Source organism: Perognathus longimembris, chromosome 28 (assembly GCF_023159225.1).
Source record: "Perognathus longimembris pacificus isolate PPM17 chromosome 28, ASM2315922v1, whole genome shotgun sequence".
Classification (NCBI taxonomy): Eukaryota; Metazoa; Chordata; class Mammalia; order Rodentia; family Heteromyidae; genus Perognathus; species Perognathus longimembris.
This window is the reverse complement of record NC_063188.1, coordinates 86,992,752-87,000,868: the sequence shown is the minus strand read 5'-3', so window position 1 is coordinate 87,000,868 and position 8,117 is coordinate 86,992,752.

The following is an 8,117-nucleotide window of genomic DNA, read 5'->3' as shown; positions in this document are numbered from 1 at the left end:
ATTGTTTCAGAGTTGACATCAAGTGACAGGTGAGTGAACAAGTCTTCAGCTAAACCCAGCCCTCAGCCTTCGAACTGCCCCAAGTGAGGTTTTGCAGAACACAGCAAAGCTGTCCCACTGAGCCTTTCCCAGATGGTAATTTGTGAGTTAAATTAATGCTGTCGTTATTTTAAGCTACTGAGAACACCATCTAATCAGACTGCACTCCCGTGTTGAGTCTGCTGCTTAGATAGATGGCTAGAACCAAGCACCATAGGCTGCTCTGCTTCACAGACTCCACATGTAAGTTCTAAATGAAGTTTCACCATCGACCTCCAGGATCTCAGCTTAGCATGGTAAGGCAAGAGTCTAACCATTCTCTTCCCCTACAGAGTAGAACAAGGATTTCACTTCATATATTGAAGAAATTTTCCCCATCAAAAATTTTCTTTCCCAAGAAGGCACATACTTGCACCCTTCATCATGGCTGTAATGGCAGGTGGAATGCTGGGAGAGACACTAATATGTGCATTAAAAGAAGGTTGAAGCACATTCAACCACATAAGAATCTATTGCGCTACAACTTAATGGCAGAACCACAGTACACGGGCAGAGGAGAATGACACAGTGTGGAGGGCACAGAAGAAGGGCCATACCTGCTTGACTTTATGCAAAGGGGGATTGTAGATATTCTTGACACATTATGTAACAGACAGGTGGCAGGTGGAGGAACCCAGGCTCACAAAATGCCTTAATCATATCGCCTGGCTAAGATCTATTTATAGCATTTTGTCCTCATGTGAAGGTAATACTTTCTTCTTCTTTTTTCCCATTTCCATATGCTTCTTTCTCATCACCTGCGGGAAGCCCGGCTCTGAGAAAGCTCCTCCCTTAAAAGAAATCTGCAGTAATTGTATCATTCCTGGCAACAAGTCTGTCCTCCCAGTAAGTGGTCTTCTGACATTTATAAGAATGTGGATTTTTCCAAACCAACCCTATTTACACAGTCTCATTCATGCTCTTTGTCATGATAATTGCAAATAATGCTATGCTTTAAAATTCGAGAAAGTTTTCACATTGACATGGCATCAGTGTAGTATACAGTTATTGGTGTGTCTGTCTAATTTCTGTTCTCTAAAAATTGCCTACCTCACACACCAGGTGCCCATGACTTTTCTACATCACTCCCCTTTCCTGCCCAGAGTCAATGTGCTACTGATAGCACATGATAGAAACTGAGTAAGAGTCTCTTTAAAAATATGAACAAAGACACTCAGAAAATGGAATTTAGGTGTTCAGTTGCATTAATAGCAGAGTCCTGGGTGAGGAGTTTTATAGTAGAGGAGATAGTGAATACTGATGTCCTGGCCATTGCCAGGGAGCTGAGATGTAGTCCTCAGTAAGCAGCCTAGAGTGTTGGTATAAATTCTCCTCTTTGATGATAATACATATATGAGAAGCAAGCCCATAGATTGACAAATAACTGTCATATTTATACTGACCCAAGAATAGATCCTATCATAGAGATGTGAAAGTAATCCTAGCTACTCAAGAGGCTAAGATCTGAGGATCAAGGTTCGAAACCAGCGTAGGCAGGAAAATCTGTGAGACTCTTATCTCCAGTTAAACACCAAAAATCTGAAAGTAGAGATGTGGCTCCGTGGTAGAGCCGTAGCTTTGAGGGAAAAAAAAACATGGAAAGCACTCAAGCCCTGTTTTCAAGCTCCCAGACTGACACACACACACAAAAGAAAGAAAATGGTTTCTTTTAGAAAAGTTGATAAGAGAATGAGGAAGTCTATTAGTCAGGATCCTCCAAAGAAATAAAACTAATAGGAAGCATGTGTGTAGAGATGGAGACAGAAATGGAGATAGAGATAGAGGTGATAGAGATGAACTTGGATCGAAGATAGATTTATTTTTAAAGGTTTGATTCTCACAGTTAATCAGCCTTTCAAATACAAATCTTTAGGGCAGGAGACCCAGGGAAGAGTTGCTGTTGCTGTCTCAAGATGAAAGGCAGTCTGCAATAGAGTTTCTTCTTCCTCCAGAGACCTCAGTACTTTTTTCCTTGGGGGCCTTCAATTGATTGGGTGAGGACCACCCATATTATGGAGGGTAGAGTGCTTTACTCAATATCTATGAGTGAAACTTTGATCAGATATGAAAATACCTTATCAGGAACATCCCAAATAGAATCTGAACAAACACTGGACACTATGGATAAGTAAAATTGACAGAATATTAAACACCACAGGAAGGAAGACATGGGTGGGCAGGCAGCCAGTAAAGGGTACATCATTAAACACATTATCTCCATGAGCATCTGGGACATAATTTTACTCAAGAAATCTGGGAGATGATGTGGGAAATAAATCTTAGACTTACTACCTGATGGGGAAGTGAGCAAAGAATGTTGCTGTTTCTTTTCTGTAAAAGTGAACAACACCTACCTCATGAGGTAGTTGGAGAGGTGAAGAACAAAGTGTATGTGTCAAATTGGGTTCCCTAATGTGGGCAAAATACTTGTGTTTGGGCATGGGAAAATGGCCTAGTGGCAAGAGTGCTCGCCTCCCATGCATGAAGCCCTGGGTTAAATTCCCTTAGCACCACATATACCAAAAATGGCCAGAAGTGGCGCTGTGGCTCAAGTGCCAGAGTACTAGCCTTGAGCAAAAGGAAGCCAGGGACAGTGCTCAGGCCCTGAGTCCAAGCCCCAGGACTGGCAAAAAAACAAAAACAAACAAACAAAAAACTTGTGTTTGAGCCTAGAACACAGAAAACAAAGGGGCATGATCTCCCTGATATATGACTATTAACAAAGGGAGACAGAGACAGTAGAGACCAAGTCTGTGAAACAAAAACTGCTTGTCAAATAGTATTCCCCACAGGATTGGGGCAGCGACCCAACAGTATGTAACTAAAACCAAACAATTACTCAACATATAAAGGTCAAAAATTGACCTCTCAGGGGAATACAATAGCTCAAAAGCTAGGTATGTACATTCATATAAGACTACTGTCGACATATGGTCTAATATCGACATTGCATTTAAAGCCCTAGGCGAACTTTCTTGGGCGTGGCCACGTGGCTACTGTCTATGTTCTTGGTACATTGGGTATTGTATATATGTCTACCTGACCTAGAGAAGAGAAAGAAAAACAGGGCGTAAGATATCACAAGAAATGTACACACTGCCCTACTATGTAACTGTACCATTTTGCACAACACCTTGTCAAAAAATTTGCGTTCAATTAATAAACAAATAAATTAAAAATAAATAAATAAATAAATAAATAAATAAATAACAGCAAAAAAAACTTGTGTTTGGGTAATAGGAGTTTTTATTCAGGGAAGGGTAGTGAGGAAGTAGGAGAGAAACAGGATGATAAGGAATTATAACTGAATTATTTGGTATAAGTAATTTGGGGGGGGATTGGTTCCACCGGGTCTTCTACAAAACAAACATTGCCTTCTACCGAAAACACGAGAAGTTAGAGCCTCTATTCCCCATTAGTTGAGTGTTCTCCAGGTAGGGTTACCTCTCCCATATTTCTAGGCTTTGCTTCCAGACTAAGCAAGTTCTCACATCCTGATGAGTGCTACGAGACAGAAACAAATGGAGAAGTGTATGGTGTAAGCTTGAGATAGAATGTATTTGGTGTGACTCTGAACTTACACAGTTGGGTCCATCACCATTGGGATAGATAGCAGAGGTATACAAAGAGATTTGAGTTCAAGCTAAAGTGTGTGAAGTACTTGACTTTTTGTAGCTATCAACATGACCAAAATTTAAAAATCTAACAATACCAAGTGATGATGAAGATGTGGGGAGAAGGAACTGCTTGTGCACTCAAGTAGGCAGGTAAAGTACTGCAGCTTTTCCAGAAAGCCATCTCTTTTGGTTTGATGACATTTTGTTGGTCATGCCCTATATTCAGGTCACCACCCATATCTCATTTGTCCCGTGCTGAGGTCCATAAGAGAGTCTTTATAAGAACAATTAGTACTGAGCTGTTCTTGGTGACAACCTGAAGGAGAGTTGGCCATAAGCTGGGCATTTATCCTTAGAGGCATGGATAGGAAACACACAGTGGATGTACTTGATGAAAGAGCACACATCCATAAGACACTGAACATAGAATAAACATACAATATGGGAGATAGCTTGTAATAACATTGCACCTAGTTTTTTTTAAATAGAAAAAACAATGTTATTGGCTCTGACCTGAAATCCAAGCTGTCAAGGGGAAGAGATTGAAAGATTCAAAGTTCAAGAACAGCCCAAACAAAAAATTCATGAGACCTCATTTAGACCAATGAGAAGCTGAGTGTAATGACATGTGTGTGTGTCCTTGCCAGGTACAAGGGAGCCGGAAACTGATAGATTAAGCTTCCAGGGCAGTTTAGGCAAAAAATTCATAAAACTTCATCTCAACAGGAAAAGCTGGGTATAGTGGCACGTATCCTTTCAGCTTCAATAGGAAATGTAAAAAGGAGGCCCATGAACCAGGCTTGCCTGGGTTAAAAACAAAAACTTATCTTCAAATTAACCAGAACAAAAAGAGCTGGAAGTATGATCAAGTAGCAGAGTGGCAAGTACAGAACTCTGAGTTGAAACTCCAGGAAGGAAAGAAGGAAGGAAGGAAGGAAGGAAGGAAAGAAGGAAGGAAGGAAGGAAGGAAGGAAGGAAGGAAGGAAGGAAGGGAGGGAGGGAGGGAGGGAGGGAGGGAGGGAGGGAGGGAGGGAGGGAGGGAGGGGAGAGAAAGAAAGAGAGATACAAAGTACGAAGAAAATTTACTACATTACAGATTTCATGTTTTTTTTAAATGATGAGAAATAATGCAAAATCATGTTGTTATAACCCTAAAATGGCTGAAACTTGAAGATTTGTAAATCTTGTTCACTGGGGGAGAGAGAGAAAGAGAGAGAGAGAGAGAGAGAGAGAGAGAGAGAGAGAGAGAGAGAGAGATTGGTTACTGGTCATGAAGAATGAAAGCCCACCCACAAAAAAATGGGTAATGCTCAGACACATGCAGATATCAGGACATATGGCACAGAGGGGCAGAAAAAAGGTGAGGATTGCAGGTGGTAGGGGAGGGACTTGGGGAGGGAATAAAAGGCAAACATGCTCTTACATGGTCCAAGGTTCATTATGTGCTATAAACTGAGGAGTATTATTAACCACTTCTCTGTACCTAAAGTACTCAATTGGTATTTTCCAAGTAAATCAAATGCCTGGAACACAGTGGGTGTTCAGTAAATCATTGCTAACAATGTGGCAATTGTCCACAAAGATGCAAGCTAACTGCATCACCTTGAGACCAGAAGACAGGAAAAGAACTGTTTTCTCCAGTTCTCTGGTTTCTCCCTATCTAGGGAGCTGAGGACTGCGCTACCGGAATCAGTCTATTGGCTAAAAAAAATCACCCACTTATTTTCACTAATCCGTGGTGCGAGTTAGCATGTGCCCTGTTATATTAGCAGTATCTATGAGCTGATCACAGATGAGAAGAAATCAAGGCTATTTTTATACCACTGTATAGTTGTTGCAGGCATTATAACATATGCTCTGCCTTACTTGGAAATTATGGTAATTATTAGACTTGCCATTGGATCATGCTTAATGCATTAATAAATGTGCGTTTATCACATACTTGGTTTTTATATTTTTAACTATTTCAACATCATTGGCTTCCTTTATGATATTGTGATTTATTTTGTGGATTTAAGCTATTATCCTGAAAAAAAACAAAACAGGCCCATAAGCTTCACCAGATACAAAAAGGTCATGGCACAGCCATGGGGAGACCCTGACCTTGGCTTTCTCACTGCCTCTTTCATCATGAGGGCCTGTCAGAAAACAAACCTGTATGGCTTTCATTGTGTCTTCTCACTCGGTGAGATTATGCTCAACTGTGGCCCCAGCACTATGGTGTCATTTAATTGGTGCCTCTAAGTCCTGCAGGAGCAGGGGAAGAAAGGAGAAAAGGAAAGGAGGAAGAAGAGGGGAAGGGAGGAGGGGAAAGGAGAGAGGGGAGAGGGGGGAGAAAAAGAAAGAGATGGGAAGATAATTTTCCTAGCTCTTTCACATCAGTGAGTTGAACTTTACTTTTAATAAAAGTATTATTAATAGAAATGGCATGCTCATTATTTTGCATTTAAGGGATGCTCAGAGACATGGTCCCAGTAATTATTTGAGCTGGACTTGTCTGGCACATTCCCTTTTTCTGCATATGGTTGAAGCAGAATTTTCTGTTCTCTGATAGCCTTTCCCCAGGCTATGGTGTGGTGTAGACAGTTTCTACTGTCTTCATTCCCTTCCCTCCATGGAAACAATGGGAAGCCTTGATTAAGTACCTAGAGTTCCTACACTGAGCTACAATACCAGACTATGCTGTGGAAAAATATTCCACGGCCATAATTGCAGGGCGCCTAGATATGGAAACTCTCTTTCCCATACACATGTCACAGTCATCTAGACCCAGGCTTAGGTCAAATTCTCCCTAATATAGACCCTGATGCAAAATTTGAATGTAGCTCCTTTATTTGGGAAAAGAAGAAAGTCCTGATAAAATGTATAGCAGGGTCCAAGGTAAAGAGGGCACCCACTACTGGCACTATTGATCCTGCTTCACCAGTTGGCAATGGGGCAGCAGAGTCCTGAGAAAGCTCTAAGAAAGAGCCTAGAGTACACAATATGTCACCCACATAGAGGGCAAGGGCTCAGGGGCATTTATCCATCAATCCCCATGCTCCCCGGTTCCATGGGGCTGCTCCTTGCTCTGTTTCCAGCTTTCACGAGCAAAACAGCCTTTCAGAGTCCTGGAACATTCCTTAGACACAGAGGGCAGGCACTGACCTCAGTGGGGGAAGGGAGTCAGCAGGCCTCAGGAAGTCGGAGAAAGATGATAGAGTCCTGCTAATATATGCCAGATCTCTGTGAGCCATCTCCCACTCCTCAATCTATGTATGAACTTCTTCACCTCACTCCAGCTCAGTTTCCTTATGTCTGCAAGAGGCTAAGAAGACATGGGGAAAAGATTTTCTAATTGTACCAACTTTTCAAAATGAGTGGATTTCACATGGAAATGTGAATTTTATTTTCTCTAGAAAAATCTTTTTGGCAACACTAAGCCCTAAACACGATGATCCCCAATGCCGTATGACTCTAGGAATCTAAACTTTCCTTTTTTCAGCTAAAGTGAAATAACTTAATAAAAACCTGGTACAGCTTGTGAGCAAACTCTCTTCCATTCCCCTTTATGAAAGAACCAAGGACCTGAAGTAAGGCCAGCACTGAGCCTAGCACCTGGCAAACACACACACACACACACACACTCTCTCTCTCTCTCTCTCTCTCTCTCTCTCTCTCTCTCTCTCTCTCTCCAGGTAGTGCTGAGCATGGTGCCATACCAGTAATCCTAGCTGCTAGGGAGATGGCTGTAGCAGAATTAAAATTCAAGGCCAGCCATGACAAAGTTAATAACACCTTACCTAAAAAAAAAGAGAGTAACAAAACCAAAAGGGCTGTGGGCATGATTCAAGTGGTGAGAGTCCTTGCACTTGTCCCCAGGTTTAGTCCAGAATACCACACTGCAAATAAAAAATAAATCCAGGTAACTTCTCATCATGCCAGTATGTCCAGTATTGACTAGCAATCTAGGTACTTTCAAGGAAAGACCCAGTCATTGGTCTTGGCGACTGGGAGGAAGCCATCATCCTCCCCACAAACCTAGTCTCAAGTCCAGAGACAACTTGTAACTCCAGAGTATCTCTTGTCTATGACAAATACGGAACCTCAAATTCTTCCACTCTCAAATTCTCCATCAGTTCCTTGCTGCTTTGACTCAGCATGAGATAAATCTCCTAGCTATGTCCAGCTCAAAGAATTTCACTGGATACCGGGTTCTAGCCAACCCCTAGAGGCCACCGACAGTGCCCATCAACCAAGTGGGAGTTGAGGGCTCTCAGCCCAGTGCAGTGCTGCCCTGGGAGCCAGCAGCTGATGGCACAGGCTGGCCCTGATTGCCAATCTAGACAGCACTTTGAAGCATCCCATCCACAGCAATCCCCTCAAACACAGCTGTGATTAGTCAAGTCTCCCAGACCTTCAAGAAGAAAAAGAAAAACAAAA